The following is a 22,407-nucleotide window of genomic DNA, read 5'->3' as shown; positions in this document are numbered from 1 at the left end:
CTCTTTAATCATTTTTTTGTTCTTTTGTTTCTTAGGTCATCCATAATGTATTTGATTTGATTTTCGTCTACAGTAAATGTTATACTATAGTAAGGTTTTTGTTGTTGTTGTTGCTTATATTCTTCCTAATGGTTATTTTCTCCTATTATTTTTTTCTGGTATTTTTAGGATTCAATCCAGTTTAATAAATATTTATTAAGCACCTACTATATGTTAGGCATTGTGCTAAGTCCTGGAGATACAAAAATAGACAAAAGACAGTCCCTGCTCTCAAAGAGCCTATAATCCAGTGTATAGGATAACATTTAAAATTAGGAGGGACTTCAAATATTATCTACTCACTTTTAATTTTGGAGACTGAGAAACTGAAGTCCAGATAAGTTGCGACTAATTCAAGGTCACACAGTAAGTAGCAGGTTAAAATTTGACCTCTCTTTAACATTCTAATTCATTCCAAGATCTTCCCTTTCAGTTATTCTACATTTTTTATTATGCTAACATTTTTAATTCATTTTTTATTTTGATGATTTTTATTATCTTGTGTGCGGTTTCTTAAAACCATTTTTATTCTTTTGGTTTTGTTTTGTTTTTAGGGGACATGGGGAGATTGACTCCTCCAAATCTCTCACTCTGCCATCCTGTCTACAAATTTTTTTAATTGCCTTATCAAGAAATATTGTGCTTTATAGGTATAGCACCTACCCTCCACAAAAGCTCTGCTCTGATGCATACTGTATGTGACAAGGGTCTCATTTGACTCTGGATCTCAAGTTGTTCTGGGTAATCGCTATTCTGCATGTGTGACTGCCTTACCTTCTACCTCTTAGAATCTTTAGATTTCTTCAAAACTCAGCTCAACCATTACCTCCTAAATTAAGCTTTCCCCAATCTCTCAAGCTAGTGCTTCTCATCCCAAATTACCTTGTATTAATTTTATTAATATGCTTATTTTGCTTATACCTTTTGAGTATGTGTTGTCTCTTTCCTACAGAATATAAACTCCTTGAGGGCAGGGATTATTTCATTTTTAACTTTATCCCCCAAAACCTAGCACACGGTACTTAACAAATGCTGTTGACTGATGGATTGATTGCTTGAAGTACACACTAAGAGATCAGTCAGGAACCATTAATAAATAGCAAAGTATTTCATTAGGACAAATAGCCAAATGAACAACAAAGGAAAACTCTCAGTGTTTCAATTTGACCAGTCATTTTATTTTCACACCAGGAAGACCACAGGAACCTTCAGGACTTCATAGAATTATAGCTTTAGAGCTGGGAGGGACCTCAGAAGCCATGTTGTCCAACTGTCTTATTTTACAGAAGAGAAAACTGAGTTCCAGGGAAATTGAGTGACTTACCCAAGATCAAAGAGTAAACAGAATCATTCCTGACACCTCCTCCTAAGGGGAAGCAGACTCTCAGGTCAGACTAGTCACTTACTTAGGGTTTGTGTTCATCCTTCGTTGTTGAAGAGGACCATGCCATCAGAAAAATGATGACATGACTTGCACTTGACTTTGTTTTGCTTTGAATGAGGGAGGGGGAAGAGTCAAGGTGATTATAAGGATGGCTGCTGCCCTCAACAGAAAGAAGGAAGATGTGAGAAGAGGTGTTATGCTTGGAGTTATAGGACTAGTATTGCCTTAAGCAAATCAGTTAACTTTTCTGGACCTCAGTTTCTTTAACTGTAAAATAAAGAGGTTGGACTAGATAACCTTTGGGGTCCCTTACAAATCTAAATCCTAAATTCTATGGTCTTTAGAATATACTTATCATGTATGATTTTCTATTATATTGATTTGAAATGTATGCTGTATTTCTAAATTAGATGAAAGTTTTAGGAGAACAGGAACAGTGTCTTAAACAAAGTCTAGTTTCTTCTCAGTAGAAACAGCTCAATTAATAACGCAAAAATGTGATTTTCTTTTTCTTGTCTATTTGGCTCTTTTTTTTTTTTTTTTTTTTTTTTTTTTTTTTTTTTTTTTAGTTCTTGGAAATGGCATTGGATTCTAGCCAGGCTGCTTAACTTAGCATCCTTAGATAGGCTGGCATTAAATATATTTAATTAATAATTCTTATATTGCACCTTGACCCTGAGCACATCTTGATAGTCTAATGCCTGGCTGAGTAGGCAATTAACTAATACGTATTGAGGCTTGTGTAAATAAGCAACAAAACCCAATTGACATTTATTCTATCAAATGGTCCTGAGACCATGTGTATTTGTTTTTTCTGTTGACCATCTCCTTCAAAACTTAGTGTGATGAAATATTATTAGTCACACCTTCTTCCCCTTTCTACTTTCCCCATGTTGAAGACCTCAGAGCTAATGTTGGGGAACTATTTGCCCTAAACCAGAAACAAAAGTTGTTTGGGCAGCAAAAAATTGTAATCTCTTCTTAACACTACAGATTCTTTTCCTATTAATTAAGGAAAACAGTATCACCCCTAGGTTACTTTTCTTCCATTACATAATCCAAATCCCTTCCAAATTGGATCTCCTTCAGCTGAGAAAACTCTTGCTGAATACATCACACCCCTCAGATGAATTTTTTTTATGGCTCTTAAAAACTGATGTTCATACATCTTGCTGAGTTACTTTTACTAATACAACTACAAATAAACATAAAAAACTCTGGCAGATAGGTAATCTAGTTTGACCTACAAGTAAATTTTCTGACAACGTAGACAAGGTTTGGTTCAACTTGAACCAAAAGCTTTTCTTTTTCACAGGAAAAAAGAGCAGCATAGCCTATTAATCTGGTTCCAACTTCCTGAACTAAAACTTTGGGGCCCCACCCTTCCTTTTCTAAGTCAGTTGCATCTCTGACTTTTACTTTTGTTTTTAAAGTGAAACAGCATGTTTCACAATATGAAACATCCAGTTCCCGAAGTCTTGCCTTCCTTTCTCAATTTGTTGAATGACATGATATCAGAAATAAAGGTAGAGAGGTATTTCATAAGGGAACTATACAGGAATTATAAGTTTACAGTAAAGATTAAAGAAAAGATCTAGAGAGGCAAATGCTACAAAGATAGAAACAGATAATATTAATTTTGGAAAAGTTGGTCTTTGGAAATTATACACACATATATATGTACATATATGTGTACACATGTATGGTATAATTATATACATTGAACTAATAACAATAGATTAATAGTGAGACAGTAGGACAATTAATCAGGCACAGTAGATAGAAACCCTGGGTTCAAGTCCTGACTCTGATGCATATTATCTGTGTGATTCTGTGTGGATCAATTAATCTCTTAGCACTTTAAGCAACTTCCCAAAACTCCAGCTGCAAGGTGCTGAATTGTATTGGGAGAGGGATGGTACACACTGAGAGTTCCCTACTCCAATGAAATTATAGATGCAATCTCTTTCTTTATCCTTGGTTTATTTAGTGGTTTTTCTAGTGAAGTCATGACACATTTTGGCTGAAAATGATTTTTATATATTTTCCTCTTGGACTGAATTTTTGCACAATAAAGGAAGTTAACTCAAGGAAGTTCAAATAAGATTCGTGATGCTATTTAGAAATGCAAATTGTGGTTTCATTTGGATGACTCAGAAGCTTTTTAAAAAATTCTTAATCATACATGTTATTGTTTCGAATTGAGGGCAGAAGAAAAAGAGGTGTTGAGAGCTGGTATTTGATGAAGCACATGGAATTAAAATGGGAATTTTGGATGTTTGACTAATACAGAAATATGTTTTGCATGACTTCACATGTAAAATTGATATTATATTGCTTGCCTTCTCAAGGGGTGAGGGAGACAAGGGAGGGAAAAATGAATATTATAAATTTTAAAGTGTAATTGGGAAATATTTAACAAAATTTTTAAATAGTTAAAAAGGATTTGTGGATGTTGCAATTGCAAGTAATATGATGTTCAAAAAGTGGTCAGGGGTATACATACCCTTCAAGGATGTGGGTAAGTGGCACAGTGAATAAAGTGCTAAGTCAGGAAGACCAGAGTTCAAATTCAGACTCAGATATTTACGAGCTATGTTTGCCAAGCCTGCCACTTAATCTCTCTGTGCCTCAGGATCCTCATCTGTAAAATGGGAATCATAACACCTACCTCCCAGAGCTGTTGTGAGGGGCAAATGAAATGCTATTTATAAAGCACTTTGCAAACTTTAAAGTGTCATATAAGTCTTAGCTATTATTATTATTACCAATAATAATAATCTCAATTTGGTTAAATGGATTATTTACCCACTTGGAAATATAATTTCCACATAAAGGTTAGTTAGTTAAAGGTATTGCATGTGAGCATAGCAGAGTATGTCAATCTTACAAAGCTAGCCAATCCAATAACAGTCTGAAGAGGGGATAAAGTAAAATGAGAAAAAGTAAGGGTTTTAAGAGTTAAAGAAACATTTTTTTTTTTTGCCCATCCAGTCATCATGGTGGAAGCTTGGCTGTCATCTCATCATCACATCTTCCCATAAGATTCTCAGAATGAAGAGGTTCCTTACCAAGAAGCAGATAGAAAATCATTCCATTCCTTAGTGGATTCAAATGAAAACAAGATGTTATCACTGCTTGTCTGTCACCAGTGACATCACAGGGCGATATCTTGACTCCTATGTGAATTGGATTTAAGTGAGGCAGAGTTGCACAGTTGTCAGTCTCACTCTCTCTTCCTGAGTCACAAAGTCCAGTGGTAAAACCAAAGTCAGGACAACTGGTAATATCCGGGATGCAATGGATGACCCTGGCATCTTTGATGTCTGACCAAGCTCTGCTTCAGCTGCCTTTGTGGTCATTACAACAAATTGTTCTCATCCACCCATTCCACCAGTGAGGGGAAGAGGGGGGGGGGCCTCTTCACATGTTTGGGATTGACGCCTTGCTAACTTACTGAAGGGTTGGAGGCCCATCAGTTACCCTCACACTGGCTTAACCCATTTGCTGGGATGGTTTACTGGGGCATGGCCACTGCACATGCTCCAGCTTCTTGGAGTCACAGATAAGAGTTGAGTCCCAAGTAGACACCAAAGGTGGATGAGCAGCCCTGAAAAGGGCTCAGCAAGTCCTCACACTAGAGGTGCTAGTCCTCCTTGAGCGCCCATGCACCCTAAAAAGATAAAAGTACAACTCCAAGAGGAGATACCAGAGAAGGACCAAACAGGATTTATAGAGAATGGCCAGCACAATGATATACATCTTCTGTAACCAATCTAGACCCCTTACCATGCCATCCACTCATCCATCACCCTTAACAAGAAGTAAATGCTATTGCTCTCCCATTCTGGAAGCTGTGTGCTAAGGTGCAAATATTGTTTTAAATTGAACTTTAAGAGTTTGTTCCTGTCCTAATATTTTCATATATTGAATTACTGAGTTTAGTAATAAATACGTATGTGATATCTTCAAAATGACTGCCATCTGCATCCCTGTTTGTGTAGTAACCGTATGTTTGACACTGGCACTATTAGAGGCATTATCCATAATGAAAGAAGTTATTGTACTTTATTCAAGAAGGTTCACATTCACATCCTGCCTCAAACACCCTAAAAAGCAAAGCCCTTTAACCTCCCTGAGTTCACTTCCTCCTGTATAAAAATGGAGTTAAAAGAGAGCACCTACTTCACAGTCTTGTTGTGGGAATCAAATAAGATACTGCATAACATGATTGGCAAACCTTCAGCGTAAGCCTTTGGTACTATGTGACTGGGAGCTGTCTCAGCCAGGTTATGTGTGGCTGACACTGTGCAAAGAAAGGAACAGTCAGATGTAACCAGTCAACCCAGTGCTTTGTTGGGAGGTTGGGATTTTTAGATGTTGGCAACTTTAAAGTTGTATGTTCAAGAGAACTCAACCTTTGTAGGAAGTAGACTTGGTCAGGGTAAATGCCTTCGCTTGTTGAAGATGCAATTCTGCTAATAAAAGTCTTCTATTAAAATAAGAGTTAAATGAGTAAATAGTGAGAAATTAAGAAAATATTGGAGAAAAGTCTATAACAAACACTGAATAAGCAAGTATTCATCGAGTACCTAGTATGTACATGGCATTGTGCCAAGTCTCTGTGACTGGTTCCATATAATTACATGGCATAATCACACACACCAAGTATCTTCCTGTATTAGAGGGAGACAAGGCAAGATACACAAAGCAATCAGAAGATATGTCGAGGCAATATTTGATTTATATGCCAAATTGAAAATAACCATTTGCTAACATGTGGTTACAAACTATCAGTGCGATGGAACCAGGATGGAATCCCAGTAGATTATAATGATGATCACACAGTTCTTGGACGAGGCAGGGCTTGAGAGGGATTCTGAAGAATTGTTAAAATTTTGATAGAGGCAGAGGTGGGGAATACATAGAACTATGGCTAGAAAATTTGGCCCTTGGGTGTCTCATTTATTACACACTATATACATAAGCACTACACACTGTGCCAAGCATTATAGATAAAAAGAGAAAAACATGGTCTCAGACTTCACAGTTATCATTCTAATGGGAGAGATACCATGCAAATAAATATACACATACAATATACATAAGGTAAACAGAAGGTAATCTCAGAGGGTGGTAGCAGTGGAGGGGACTTGGAAAGGCCTCTTATAGGAGGTGAGATTTGAGTTGAACCTTGAAGGAAGCCAAGAGTCACAAGTGAGGAGGAAGAACATTCCTTTTAGACAGGAGGGACACTCAGTGAAAAGGCACAGAATCAGGAAATATCTTGTTCTAGAAACAGCAAGTATAGTTGAATCATACACTATGTAAGAGAGTAAGGTGTAAGAAGACTGGAAAGGCAGAAAGGGTCCAGGTTCTAATGGACTTTAAATAGCAAGCAGAAAATTTTATCTTTTATCCAGGAGATAATAGGGAACCAGGCAAGCTTATATGTCTATATAGACATATATACGTATTGCTTATTACCACTACTCCCCTTCATTTATAAAAATACCAAATGCTAAGTCATGTGAAAATACTGTCACATTCACTGTATAAATATAATATATGCATTGCACATATATTTATATATATGTTTGTGTGTGTGTGTTTATGTATATAAAGCCTGTGGCCTCAGACACTGTGGCTTCTTGATTCAATCTTGGGTACTAAAACCTCATCAAGTTTCCAAAGCTCTCCTGTTTATACCCTCTATATATTGTAGGCCAAATATATATACATATGTATACCTAACATACAAATCCATGGTATATAACATCATATATTATAGTTTTGTACCAAGTACCCAATACATACACACCTTCTATCTGGTACTATCTGGTTACGTTTGTATGTTATTAAGGAACAAAGACCAGTCAAAGAGAGGAGTAAAGTTTAAACAAAAGGTTGGTTTAGGCTTAAGACACAAGGAGAGGATCCCACAATGTAATGTATAATTAACCTAGCTAGTTAGATGTTTAAGATAGGCTATCTAAAAATATACCATCTTTAGAATACAAGTGTGACAGGATGAGGAGAAACAGAATCTTTATCATAGGAGCTGACATATGCCATGTCAGACACCTGCAAAGAGGAAGCAAATGAAGAGATACTTCCCTGAACCCATGGTGTCTGTTCTTTTTTTTATTATTATTATTCTTTGCTGATTTTAGATGAATGTGTATCTCTCGTGGTACTAAGAGTAACTCTTGTGCAGGGAATGAGGGATAAATACTCTCTACATGTTACTGTAGTTCATCAGCCTCCACCACTCATTCCCAGCTACATAAAATAAATGTATCACAATGACACCATTTTAAAAATAAAACATTTGCTTAATGAGAAGGCAAAGAAAATAATACTTAATACTTGCAGTTACTCAGTATATGGTAATGCATAAATAATCAATACATCAAAATTAACTCAAAAGCTTGGGTAATATTCTCCTACTATTGCTCACAGTATTTATGGGGAAGAGTAGCCATACAATAACAGAAACCTAGCAGGGAGACACATGAGTGAGGACAACCATGTGATTAGGGAAGCTTGAAACTCTGGACCCACAGATCTTGATGTTCTTGGTCTTTTAAGGATCATTCTGGCCCACATAAAGATACTTTTACTGATTTTTCTCCTTCTGGTCCTTACCCCTGAGCAAATATTCTCCTTACTCACTTTTGAACTGGTGAAACAATGGTGAGCTCCTTCAATTCACAATCACCCTTAAAGAAGGCCCTGAGAAAGTATCATACAAGCACCATAAAGTCTAAAGACAAGCAGTTCCTTCTCAGTCAGACAACTGCAAAGCTCCACCCTTGGGATCTCTGGGCAACGCAAACAAGCCCAGTGAACGTTGCACTTTCCTATTAGTGTCAAGTCTCTTTTTCTGCCCACTAGAGATAAGAGGAGGAACCAGCTAGCACTTCAGAGAAGTTTCACCTCTTCATATCTGTAGATGGCAGTAGAGAGCAAGAGCTAAACCTACAGTCAAGTTCAGCTCTCCTCCAATCAGAAGGCTCCCAGGCTTTTCTTCAGCCAGTCTGCAAAGCAGGTTGTATATCTCAATACAAATTAACCACAAGAACTCTAATAGCTTCTAAAAAGGGTATAACAAGGTATAGCAAGAACAGTCACAAAACATTCTTTCACCCCAACTCCCAAACCTGGGACATACTTTCCCCTTGCATGTTCTCCTTGGACAGAGAGCTCAAACTCTCAAGGGGTATGAGGCACCCTAATAATAAAAATAACTAACACGTATGTAGTACTTACTTTGTGCCAGGCACTGTGCAAAGTGCTTTACAAGTATTCTCTCTTTTGATCCTCACAACAATCCTGAGAGGTTGGAGCTATAATTATCCTCATTTTACAGACAAAGAAATTGAGACAGAAATTAAGTGAATTGCCCAGGGTCACACAGCTTATATAAGTGTCATAGGTCAGATTTTGAACTTGGGTCTTGCTGATTTCAGGCCCAGTGCTCTATCCACTGTGCCATCTAGCTGCCAAAATAAGTACAGAGAACATGTGGAGTCCTTCCCATCTCCAGAAGTCACTACTACTCTGGCAAGTTCTGCTGTTGACTTTGGTTGCCAGCGAGACCCCTCTAATTGTTCTCATGGATATCTCCAATCATAGGTCACTGAGGGATTCCCATCTCAGGAGATTCATTCACCAAAGATCAGGAAAGAAACAAAAGTCTTATTGTTCTGGGAGAGGTAATAGACAGTTGTCTCTTGCTTGGTCATCTCCACTACCAGTTAACTGGAAGAAATCTTCCTTACTTAAAAGCCATCAAGGAAGAGAGATAAAGATCTGCTGCAAGCTCAGTTCTGACTCACACTCCCTTGAGTCATCCATCCCTCTGGTTTTTCAGCCAACGAGAAGACTCTTAAGTCACCATACAGGACTTGTCACCCATGTCTGGAAACTAGTTCCCATAAGTTTCATATGTGAGACTGGAACCTGGCAAGAAATATCTATGCATGTTCTATATAACCTACTAGGAAGGGAAAATCCAAACCATGATTTAAGAAAGAGTCCTTACTGGCCAGTTCTCCAATTATATAATGCAAATGTTTTTGTAATACACACACACACACACACACACACACACACATATGTATATGTATATATTAAAGCTAGGTCTCCTATGTTTTTGAACCTGTGATCTATAGGGCAAATTCAGCATTTAAAATTAGATTTAAAGAAGTATTTGTGCCAGAAATGCTCCCCTATAACCTAGTTCACTTCTGATGCTCCTGACTCCCTTTCCACTTCCTTCCTAGTGATCTTCTCATGTTAGAGACCCATTTATCCCTGTGACCTCTTTTATGGGTTCTCTTGGGACCCTCCATTTGAGGGAGTGCCTACCAGTGTTAGCCATGGATTGCTTTCCCCCATTAAAGGGTAAGATCATTGAAGGAAGAGACCATTTTTTTTGCTTGTATTCGTATCCCCAGGGATTAGCACAGTTACTGACAGGGTAAACATTAATAAATGCTTTATCTAAATAAGATAAATTTGGATGAGGAAACTTTACTGTGTTTAAGCATCAAGCTTTTACAAATTGAGGTGTACTACAGATTCAGTGTATTTGGGATACACCTGGTCCCATGGATTAGGACTGCAAGGTAATATTGGAGAAGACCGACTGTGGAAAAGAAGTAGAAAGTCAAGAATAAAAGTCATGATTGGATCAGTCTCCTTGTTTCTCTACCAAGCCAGGACAGGAATTTATATGGTTTGGGGTTCTCAAAGGAGTAACAAAGAAAGGAATATATGATTTAGACCCAGAAGTGACCTTAGAGACCCTCCAAGTCCAGTCCCTTCATTTTACAGATGAGAAAACATGGAGACTGTGAGAGCTAAGTGACAACCCAGATTCCCTTATTCCTTTGCTCAAGAGAGATTGAATTTTAAGGGTTAAATGAAGAAGCTACATTATAGCATTCATGCCAATTATATTGGTGACAGGGGAAAGAACTAGTATCTTATGGCTGTAGGCATCAGGCTACATATCTATATGTAGTTTTATATTTGGGAAAGAGCTTGTTGGCATTAAGTATATATTTTAGTATATATAAATGCATGTAACGATGTTTAAGTGAGATACATATTAAGTATGAAAATGCATATAAAGTTTTTGAAGATTCCTTTTTAAATTATTTTAAAAACTGAAATAGCTGTTCGCTAGAAAGCATATCAACTCTCAGCAGGTAGAAACAATGATGATAAGTTTTCATGAAAAGAGGGCTGGACTTGAAGCCAAGAGTAACTGTGTTTCAAAACTGTCCCCATTTTGCTAAGTCATTTTCCCAGCTCCCGGCCTCAGTTTTTCATCTGTAAAAAAGGAGGCTTGGCTTAGGTGATTTCTAAGAAACCATCCTTCTAGATCTGATCTAAAATTCCAGAACCGATTCTAAAAATAAAGGTAGGCATGTTTTCCGAAAATGACACTTCGATGTCTTCCTATTATTGTAAAACAATATTTAGAAAGGGCTTAGCCCAGTGGCTGGCAGAGGAGGCGCTTAATAGATGCTTATCCCTTCCCCCACCAAGGTGGGTACCAAATCACCCCGAGGTCTTCCAACTGTTTGCCCGGTTCTGGGGCAGTGAGGATGGGGAAATCAAGCCGCAGGTGTTTCTGGAGGTGAGCGAGAGGGACCTTTGCGGGTCTGGGAAGTTTGTGAATTTCAGTGGGGGGGGGGGGGGGGAGGGGGAAGGCCTTAGGAAAGACCCCCCCTCCCCGTGTGCGATAGCTGACTTGGGGTCCTACCTGGGCGTCGCTAACTTCCGGAACCCTAAAGCCCTGAGTCATGGGCGTGTGGATGTGTCAGAGACCCGGGGGCTGGGGCGTGGGAGAATGGCAGCGGGAGACCCCCCCACCCCACCCCCTTTCCGGTGCAGACACGCGTCGCCCAGGCCGGCTGCGGACTCCCGGTTCCCTGGGCTCCCTGGCTCGGATAGAGCCGGCTCACATGTCCGTTTCTCTTATTTATTTATTTACGGCGGCCTTTTGCGATCGCACTAAGTTGCACCCTCCTCGCTCGCCGTACCTCGGATTCTACCATCGCCCAGAGAGCCGGGAGGGAGGTCGGAGTCGGGAGAGACGACGGGGGTGGGGGGGTAAGAGAGGAGGAGGAGGAGGAGGAGGACGAGACAGCGGCCAGCCGACCCAGCCCGCGGCGGGTCCTCCCCTTCTCCCTTCCCCCTTCCCCTCCCCCTCTCCGCGCCGGGGGCATCCTCGGACGGCGGAGACCCGCAACTAGTCCCTGTGCCCGCGCGGGAGGCCTGGTGAGTGGCGGGCGCGCGGGGGTCGCCCCGGCCCTGGCGGACCCCTGGCGCCGGATTCCCCCCTGCCCCGGGGGTGGGGGGGCTCTTCCCACCCTCCCGCCCGCGGGCCCGGGGCCGCGGGGGCAGCGCAGTCACGGCCGCGCCGTGAGGAGGGGGCCGAGCTGACAGCCCCAGCCCGGCCCGGCCTTCCCTGTTCCCCGCCCCTCGCCCGGCCTTTCCAGTCAGGTAACCCCGCCGAGGGCCGGGGCCCTCCGGCGCAGTCGAGCCAGCCTTCCTGGGCGGCGGCGGGGTTCGAGGAGGGGGCCCTGAAAACCGCCTGGGCCCAGGCCCCAGGCCTCCCTGGACCGGCGGCCTTGGCCGCCCCTTCCTTGGCCCCATTTCCTCCGGAGGGAGGCAGGGAGGGGGAGGAGGAAGGGAGAGGGTGTGGGGTATAAATATAACGCGCATCTGTGTGCATGCGTGTAACCTACACATGTGTGGATGGGGGGGCCCGAGGTCATGCTTTTAGGGCGCCCCGCGGCAAGAAACGTTTTCACTTTGTTCCCTCGAGCGCCCCAAGAAGAAGACGAGGTGCTCCTCCTCCCGATCCAGGGTGCAAGGAAATGCACGGCCCCTGGGGCTGCCCCCCATCTCCTCCCCTGGCACCTGCAGAGACGCCCCCCTCAAACTCGCCTCATTTGGGGGACCCCCCAAGGGCTTTGCTAGGTTAGGCTCCTGCCCGCTGGACATTTAATTGTCCGGAGGCCGCATTAGATTCGTGCTGCCCCCTCCTTTCAAATTTAGGATTCACGTCTGCCTCTGACCTAGCCCGACCAGAGTCAGGTTAAGTGTTTATTTATTAGGAGTATTTACTAAGAGCCTGCTGTGTACCAGGCACGGTCCTAAGTGGTGGAGATACCAAGAAAGGCACAAGCTGCCCCTTCTATCAGGACGTTCACCATCTAGTCGGGGGCCACAGCTGGCGAACAGCCGGGTGCAGACCCGCTAGGACCTGGATAAACCGAGGGAAAGCCCAGGGCACTGCCCTCACATTGAGGAGGACCGGGAAAGGGAGGTTTCAGTGGAGACGTGGAGGCCAGGAGAAGACGAGCAGGAGCAGAATTCCAGGCGTGATGGACAGCTCTGGAAGAAGAACTGAGTCTGGAGATGGGGGGTCTTGTTTGAGGAGCAGCCAGGAGGCCAGAGTGCACGTACTGTAGAGTGAAGGAAGGGGAGAAGTAAACTTGTCCAAGCACAGCATTGAGCATCGGAGGACGCGTCCGACGTGATTTATTGGAACTTGGGGTTTGTGTTTCTTAAAAAGAATCTACTTTGTGAGAAGGGCCTTTTTTTTTTGTTAGGTCTATGTATCACCATAACCTAGGACAGTACTTGCAGCAAACAGTAGGTGCTTTATAAATTGTTTGCTGAATTGTATTGAATTAGATGTCAAGTTATAATAATGTCTACATTTTGAAAGATTATGCCTTTTACTCCACTTGGAATAAATTTCCACTAAAGAATGAAGTTCAGGCAAAATATTAATGAATAGACTCCATCCTTAAGATAGTCACAGTTCTTTGAGGAATATGTATTTACAAATGGTTGGTAGAAGCTTGTGAAAGAACATTTCTACAATGCACACATGATATTTTTAAAAAATTCTCTTATTTGTATTTCCACAAGAATGCTATAGTCATACATGACTCTGGACCTTGTGATGCTTTAAAAATTAACTACCAGGCATCCATATGCCATTTATTTTCAGTCACCAGCACATCAGTGAGTGGGACTCTTGTATATCTTTATATCCATCAATGTCTTTTACTTGATGCCTACATGACTACTTAAAAAGCTGTTATATTTATTGATGTTTTTACCCAGTTGTTACAGTGTTCAGTCTTTTTTGTTTTTTTCTAGCCAATGTACCTTTTAATAAGTGAATATACTCTCTAGACTGATTAGATGGAAGGTCAGATGTTCAAAATAACTTTAAACTGTATATGCTTTTGCTTCAAGGTTAAGGTGTTTTGATAGGTTGAAAAATTTAAGTAGATTTTGAAATATCTATACCAAGATCAATAAATAGCTTAAATGATTTTTAAGAAATTTCCTATTAGGTTATTTAGAAGACATTTTTATTCATTGTTATTTCAGACAATGATTTAATTTGGTATTATTGACCTCAGGATTGGCCCTCTAAATCTTATAGTAGGTATACTTATGGTATTGTTAACTCTTGAAAGAAGCAGCAGACATCTGAAATATTTTCAGTAAATTAGCACTATTATTGACCAACAATTACTAGCATTTGAAATGTGTGGTTGATTACCTCTTTAACCACAATTAATGATGCACATTCCTGTTTAGAATTCTCTAGCTACATTAAAGAAAAAATTGTATTTTAACTTAATGGTTGTCCTTCAGGGTCACTTTTAATGCTTGAGGTGTTGCTGTCTATCAGAGCTTATGGATTTCTGCTTTTATTATTACGTTGCTTTGAATTGAAAATGATCTGTTGTAGAATGTTGGCCATCATAGATCTCCAATTTAACTTATAACACACTGACATGGAGACTGTAATTATCAACATGTGAAACTTTTTGGGATGATTGTAATTAAACCTTTGATTTATATAACTTGAAGGTGATATTTCTTAAAATTGCTCTGAAATAGTTTTGAAAGACAATTCCTTACGCAGGGAAAACAATCCTGAATTTATGAAACGAAGCTGAGGATTACAGATTATTTGTCATATCTGATATAGTCGGTGGAGTTGTTAGTAGTTGTTTGATACTTGCAATTTTCTTTTGGTTATATTAGGTAATAGGGTTTTTTTAGATCACAACTATCAGGGCTGTAATTTATCTGTGATTTAGTTCAGCTACTTGGTTTTTCATCTTAATTAGCTATGAATTTTTCTTATATTGACTGGTTACTCTGTACAACTTGTATTCTTTTTACCAAAATACTGATGTTTAATAGAAAGTGAGTATTTTTTGAGATGTATTGCATCTTTGCGCACAATGGTTAGAGACCTACATTATTCAGTAGGCTTAAAGGAATGGATAATGTTCTGTCTTACTCTTCTTACTATTCATTTCATGTATTTTAATAAAAAAGATAATGAGATTCATTGTGGTGCAGTAGAAAGTACAGTTGATTTGGAACCATAGGATCTTGTTTCAAGTCCTACCTCTTCTTCTGGCCTTAGCTACCTCATCTATAAAATGAAAGGGTTAGGCTAGATCAGTGGTTCTCAAACTTTTTGTTCTAAAGACTAATTTTAAAAATTATTAAGGACTGCCCCCAAAGACTTTTTTGCATGTGTTGTGTCTTGATATTTATCATACTAGAAATTAAAGCATCTTAGTATTATTATGAAAATAGTTTTGACCTCATAGACTCCCTGAGTTGCAGGTCTAGATCAGTTCTTAATCTTTTTTATGTCATGTAATTTTGTGTCAGACTACCCTTTGGTAGTCTGGTGAAGCCTGTGGACCTCTTCTCGCAATAATGTTTTTAATTTCATAAAATAAAATACATGGGATTATGAAGGAAAACAATTATATTGAAATACAGTTATCAAACCATTGAAAAACAAAGTTCAAGGACACAAGCTTAATAACATCTAGTTTAGATTGTCTTTGAGATCTCTTCCAGCTTTAAATTTATGATTCTTTTCTTACTGATATCATTCATTTGTTACATTACTGGTTGATCTTTCTTGTTTATCACATAGTCTTATCACAACCACTACCAACAACAACAGAAATGTTCTCATTAATTGTAAGTGGAATTTTTATTCCACTTCTTCCTTAGATCTTCTTAATTCACTGAAGCAGAAGTAAAACATTTACATTTCTAATAGCTATCTCATTTTAGAGAAAGTTATAGGAATGTTGAGTTGTACAGCTGAATAGAGGGAAATTTTTTGTGAATAGAAGTGTTAGCTAAACATTAGCATTAAAAAACAAAACAAAAACTAGTTCCTCTGTATTTCTTTGTTTCATTTGCAAGAATATGCCTCTGAACTATGGAGCAAGGAAAACTTGGTTTCAAAGCCCATTTCTGACACACACTGGCCATTTGACCCTGGACATGTCACTTAAATGCTCAAGACTATAGGCAACTCTGTAAGACTATAAATTGCAGAAAAAGTGCTAATTTGTTTTGGGAGAGGGAGTTTCATCTTTCGTGTCTTCCCTATTTCAGTGAAATTCTAGGTCCAGTCTCTTTCCCTAGGAAACGACCATAAGAATTCAGAGAAATTTGTAAAGATTTGTATGAATTAATTCAGAACAAAATAGGCAGGAGCAAGACTGCAATTAAATGATTACCACAATAATATAAGGGAAAACAAGTCTGAAAAGTCTGAAAAACTTCAAAGTGCAGAGATGAATCATGACTTCGAAAAGGGCATTCCTCCAGTTTCTCTGCAGATTGGAGAGTTGACTAGATGTCTGGAATAAGGTATTGATTTTCAGAACTGCTCAAAGCCTTGATTTGTTTTGCTAGACTTTATTTATTATAGGAGAGGGCTCTATTTAGTATTACTATTTAAAAAACATTTCTCGAAAAAGACTGCATAGAAATTTAGTAACATTTATAGAAAATATGTCGTCTCCCCTTATTGAGAGTATAAACCCCTTGAGGTCAGGAACTGTCTTTCCTTTTGTATTTATATCTACAATGATTGGCATATAACAGGTGTTTAATAAGTGCTTTTTTTTTTTTCCATTTATTCATTCCCTGGGACCTAAACTACCAGCATTTAGGGAGACTTCTTTTAACTGAACTATTAAATTAAATGTTGTTCATATTCATTGTTATCTTGCATATGCATACTAAAAAACCTCACTGGATCTGTGTTTTTGTATATGTGGGTATCTGGGGACAAATACCAACCCATCTATCTATATCTTCTAATCCTATAGATTTCTTATCTATATTCTCACATGTATCTGATAAAGAGCTTTATTTACCCAGTGTATTAAAGGTCTTTCTTTACATATTTTAGCATTTTTTTTTTTGTCACTAGTGTAGAAACAAGGGTTTTCTGTAAGCAGACCACATCTTCCCAGTAACACTCTTGACTGGGAAGTTAAGCAAAAGGTACTGCTGTCTTTATTTATAGAAGAAAGCACTGTGATGGTGGGTATAAGCCTGAGGCCTCCCTGATTACTTCACCTTACTTAAAGTAAGTAATAAGATACCCTGGCAAGGTGAAATCATTTAACAGGTAAGAACTATCTTGATTGTTCACTTGAAGTGAAGGTGTTGAAAGTTTATTGATCTTAATTGAGAGATTTGATTTTGCCCTCCAGGACCTTTATAAATCCTTTGGGCTAGTTGGAATCAGAAAATTGATTGCCTGGTTGTGGTAAAGAGTGTTCTAGCTAAACTCCTGAGAAGAAATCCCTTGAGGGGAGGAAGAGAAAGTGTCCTAATCTCGAAGACTTTATGATATTTGAAGGGTCTAAAGGATTTTGGACTTCCCATCATTATCCTAGTAAGGTCCCTGGAATAACTGGTATTAAGGCTTGAGTCAGGAGCCAAAGGAAAAATGGACATAGATTTAAGATCTACAAAGAGCCCAGTGGAAAAACTATCCCATAACTAAGGGTATTATCCTGAGGACTCAAGCAAAAGAATTCCTGGAGTTGTGTCAGCCCTTTGTGTTTTCTAATTTCTTGGACTCTAGGTTCCAGTAGGAGAGTATGTCATTACTTTTGAAGGCTTTATTTTTGCCAACTATTCCTACGATATCACTTTAGTAAATTACCCGTTTTTTAAAGCTAGTTGGGTAGCTGGTGGTGCACTGGATAGAATGCTAGGCCTGAAATCAGAAAGACTCAGATGTCTGAGTTCAAATCTGGTGTCAGACACTTACTAGCTGTGTGACCTTGGGCAAATTGCTTACCCCTATTTGCCTCAGGGGTAAAATGAGGTGAATAAGGAAATGGCAAACCACTCCAGTATCTTTGCCAAAAAAAAATCCAAATGGGGTCCCAAAGTGTTGGACAGGACTGAAGTGACTCAACCACAACAAAAGCTAGTTAAATCAGACTAATTGATTTTAACTAATAATCATTGTAGGAAGCCTCGTGGGCTATAGATTTAGAAAAAGTGAAGCCCAAACCCCCAGGGGATGTGGGAGCCATACTCTGTTGATCCACTTCCTCTTTGTGAGTTGGGATGGCAACTCTAGAGCTCTTCACTGGGCCCAGCTTCCCACAAGTCCTGTTGCTGGACTCCTGATGGCTCCCTCTTTCAAACTTTGGAACTCACAGTCACAGCCTGGTCCATTATAAATCTAGTACTCTTTTACTTATCACAGGAAATAATAGACATTAATTACATAAGCAAAAGCAGGGCCACACGCTTAATAAGACTTCATGTTGATTTGGATGAGGACAATAGGATCCTGAGACTCTCTCTGTCTGGAAACTTTGCCTCCATACTTGAACATAGCCCACCAAAAAACTGATCACAGTTGAGTTAATGAGGTCTTGTATGTATGCTCAATTCCAGCTCAGGAGCCAATTGAAAAGCCTTTCATTGCATCTAAGTTGACTCCAAACAGTCATGGAATACTTGCTCTTGCTCTGAATTCCACATGAGGGACTGCATCACACCAAGTACCCTATGCAAACTGGTAAAAGCTGGGCTTTCACTGGCAATTTTCTGGAGGTAAACAGACTAGGGGATTTGTGGTGAGAACTTACTAAGCACTTGAACTAATGATAAAAATGAATAGGGGCTGGGCAAAGTCCTTCATTTCCCACTAACTGCTCTGTTTGGTTTCCACTTCTGAAACATTTTACTTTCTCTTAGGATAAGCTTATTACCAGAAATCTCATCATCCTGGAGATTGCTTTAGTTTTGATGTTCAGTACCTCAGTACCTCGGTTGCCTCTCCCCTCTGATTGGAGGATAGAGCAAAATACTCTTTTCAAAGCCTCCCTTTTTTTGTGGGCTTTTCATTTCCCTCTTGGTGCTCTGCTTGGTTTTGATTCCACAAACTTATTGCTCTGAGACTGGGTATCCTCTGGCTGCCCTTTCCCTTCCCTTGTTTTTCTGCTCTTTGTGTGTTGTTTTTCCCCATTAGATTATAAACTCCTTGATGGCAAGGACTATCTTTTTAAAAAAAAAAAAATTGCATCCTTGGGATTTAGTGCTGTTCATGGCCTTGTATAGCACTTAATGTTTCTTGATTAAGAGTATAAGAGCATTTACTCAGTGTTTGGGATACCAGGGAGACCACACTTAGGGGGGTGGTGGTATAAAAGGGTGTTTTGGTCTAGGAAGTCATAAGGGTATTCTGTGACTCAACAGAACAATAAACGTTGACATGACAAATAGTAGTTATGTTTATTTGACTATAGTCAAATATAGCTTGTAGTGCAAGAAGTGAAAAGGTGAGTTGGTTGTACTCAAAAACCTTGGAAATCTCATAAACTCTAAATCAATAAAAGAGCATGATCTGGTTTTGGGACAGCTCCAGAAAGTGTGAGATCTCACCAATCCAGATAGTTGGTGGGAATTCTAAAATTCTAGGTATAGGGGCTCTCAATTTGAGATCTGTGAACTTGTTTAAAAAAAATTAATAACAGAGTTTTAGTATAATTGTTTTCCTTTGTAATCCTATGTATTTTGTGTATTTTACAATATTCTGAGAAGGAATCCCCTAGGCTTCATCAGATAGTCAAAGTGGTCTGACTCAAAAAAGGTTAAGAATCCCTGCTTCTAGGGCATAGGTCCCTGGAGTTCTGGTGGGAGAAGCAAGCAACTCTGATGAAAAGTCAGAAAATGAAGAGTAATGAGCAGTTCTAGGAATGTTGAAGACAGAAAACTATAAAATCTGTCTCTGTATACAATGTAGCAATATATTTGTATAATGCTTTAAGATTTCCAAAGCCCAATAAATACATTATCTAATTTGAGATAGCAACTCAGTGAATGAATGAAAAGCAATTGAAAAATAATGACCAGCTTCCAAACTATGTACATTCTTTCTCATCAATATTCATATTAATGAATGATTAAAAGAAAGTATCTATTAAGTATTTACTAGGTACCAAACACTGTGCTACCACTGGGGATATAAATTAGTAGTACTAATAATGAACTTATTGAAGTAGTTGCATATATTTGAAATTGCACTGTATAATTCCATTGGGCTGCATTTTATGTGATTATAGTTTCAGAGAGTTTTAAAATACATATGACCACTTCATGGAATTTACTATTTACACTAATCTTTACTCTAGCTTTAAAAGCAAAAACAGTCTCTGTATTCAAGAATATTATATTCTAATGGCAGAGACAGTACCTATAGGAGGATGGTGATGCTATTTCATCTGGATGAATAAGTGGGGTCATATAGGGATAGATTGGCACATCCTTTCTAGAGCAGTGCAAGAGTTGATTTGATCATGATTCCAGAACTGGAAGGGTAAAGGTCAAGACAGCTCTTGAAAACATGGCCAAGGAGTTAGGAATGAAGTGAAGTCTGGCAGTAGACTATCTGAAAGAAGGATCTAGGTGAGGCTATACCAGGGGTGGGGAACCTGTGCCCTTGAAGCCCCATATTTCCCTCTAGCTCCTCAAGTGTAGCCCTTTGACTGAATCCAAACTTCACAGAACAAATCCCCTTAGTAAAAGGATTTGTTCTGTAAAACCTGAATTCAGTCAAAAGACTGCACTCAAGAACCTAGAAGGCCACATTTGGTCTTGAGGCCTCAGGTTGCTAACCTTTGCACGACAGTGGATACTGAGGACAGGAGTTCCAGAGATGGAAGGGTTAAAAACCTATTACCCACATTTTACAGATAAGGAAACTAAGTTTCAAAAGGCTTAATCATGGTTCAGGGAAGTATTAAGTGTTGGAGACAATATTTGAAACTCGGACTTCCTGATTCCAATCCATCACTTTATTCACTATGATATGCTCTATCATTATTAGATAACTTTCTTACGTTACATATTGAACAGTGCTTGGCACTTAGGGACTTAATAAATGCTGAATTTAAATTGAACTGAGAAAATACAACTTAAGTCCAAGGGTCTAGATTTTTAAAAGGTGACAAAACAATTCAGGTTTTCTGATTTTTCATTCCTACAGACCAGTAAATTTAAGTGAACATCCAATAAACACATAATATGTTTAAAGAATTGTACTAGGCACTGTAGATACAATCAAGAAAAACAACTTTAATTTAGGTCTTCAAGGAATTTACAATCAATTTGAGGAGGATGTCAGATTTACAAAATAACTGATTTGTAGAATGTGATTCAAGGGCAGAGGGTACATCCCTACATTATAAAGAAACTTTGAAGAGGAAAACATTCCTTTGAATGCAGAAGATTGGGGAAAACTTCATGGAGGAGCTAGCCCCTGAACTGACACTGAAAGAAAAAGAATTTAAGCAGGTAGATATTCTCTAGAAATGGATTCTAGTCTTGGGGAAAAGCCTGCTTAGATGTAGATGTCAGACAGTAACTAGTGGAGTCAGTATGGAAAGCTAAATTGGAATCACATGGTAGAGGGCTTTAAAAACTAGTTCACAGTCATTTTTTTAGTTGTGTCCAATTCTTCATGACCCTATTTGGGGTTTTCTTAGCCAAGATCTTGGAGTGGTTTGCTATTACCTTCTCCAGCACATTTTATAGATGAGGAAACTGAGGCAAACAGGGTTAAGTGACTTGCCCAGGGTCACATAACTAATAAAGTGTCTGAGGCTGGATTTGAATTCAGGGAGATGAGTCTTCCTGACTCCAGGCCCAGCATTCTATCCACTGTACCATGTACCTGCTCTAAATGCCAGGCTAAGGAAGACTATATTTTATACTTTAGGCAGTGTGGAGTCATTTGAGGTTTTGAGCAGGGAAGTGACATGGTGAATCCTGTGAGGTTTTTTTATTTTTTTTATTTTTTTTTTATTTTTTAGCGGTTTCATAAAAGATGAGATTGGAAAGTACAAAGACTAAAGGCAAAGAAATCAAGATATTCATGGAATCTGAGTTGGAAGGAACGATGTAGATCTTCCACTCCACACCTAAATAGAGAACCCCTTTGCCATATGCTAAGTTGTTCCACACCTGTTTCTGGAAACCTCTGCTGGGTCATAGTACATGCACTACATTTGGAGGCTCTCCACTTTTAGGCAGCTCTAACTGAGAAGTTTTTCTTTATTTTGAGCTTTTCCAAAACTTCTGCCTCTTGCTTCTGTTGTTTCCGGGGACTACCTGTTCACATTTTCTTCAAGCACCTTGTTGTATTTCTTCCTTGTTCTCATTACATTCTATGGTTTATACTTCTCTGTATGTCTTTTACTTTCTAAGAGATTGTAAGATCTTTGAAGATAGTGATTGTTGGTTTTATCTTCAGTAACTAGCAAAATACCTTAGACTGCTTTTCAGAAACTGAAGATAGCTTTATGTCCCATTCAAATCTTCCCTATGCAAAACATGCCCAGTTTCCTTTAACTAAAACTTGTATGACATGCTTTCCTTTCCCTGTTACCAAAAAGCAGTTCACCAATGTTAATTCTGCTTTGACGTGCTGTAGCTTCTCTGTGTCCTTATGATTATCATTGACTTGAATATACTTCAGATCTGAATGACTAGGACAGCATATAGGAATCATTCTGGCCACTAAGCCTATCAGTTCTGTCTAAGATTGTGTAGCTTTTTTCACTACTGAC

The 22,407-nt window shown here is 39.1% G+C and overlaps 1 protein-coding gene across 5 annotated transcripts in view; it reads left to right on the top strand.

Moving 5' to 3' along the window:
• Positions 1–10,721: 10,721 nt before the first annotated feature.
• The window catches only part of CUL2 (cullin 2), a 116,098-nt gene continuing 104,412 nt past the window's right edge, over positions 10,722–22,407 (top strand). Inside the window, exon 1 of one of the 5 annotated variants that reach the window (XM_072651999.1) lies at positions 10,722–10,856. The gene's annotated coding sequence lies outside the window, so the exon portion shown is untranslated. Of the gene's footprint in view, positions 11,076–11,479; positions 11,720–11,853; positions 11,945–12,985; positions 13,004–22,407 lie in introns of those variants that run through there. The other 4 variants (XM_072652000.1, XM_072651998.1, XM_072652001.1 and 1 more) reach the window with 4 other exon arrangements.

Source organism: Notamacropus eugenii, chromosome 3 (genome assembly GCF_028372415.1).
Source record: "Notamacropus eugenii isolate mMacEug1 chromosome 3, mMacEug1.pri_v2, whole genome shotgun sequence".
Taxonomy (NCBI): Eukaryota; Metazoa; Chordata; class Mammalia; order Diprotodontia; family Macropodidae; genus Notamacropus; species Notamacropus eugenii.
This window is presented reverse-complemented; position numbering and strand designations above follow the sequence as displayed.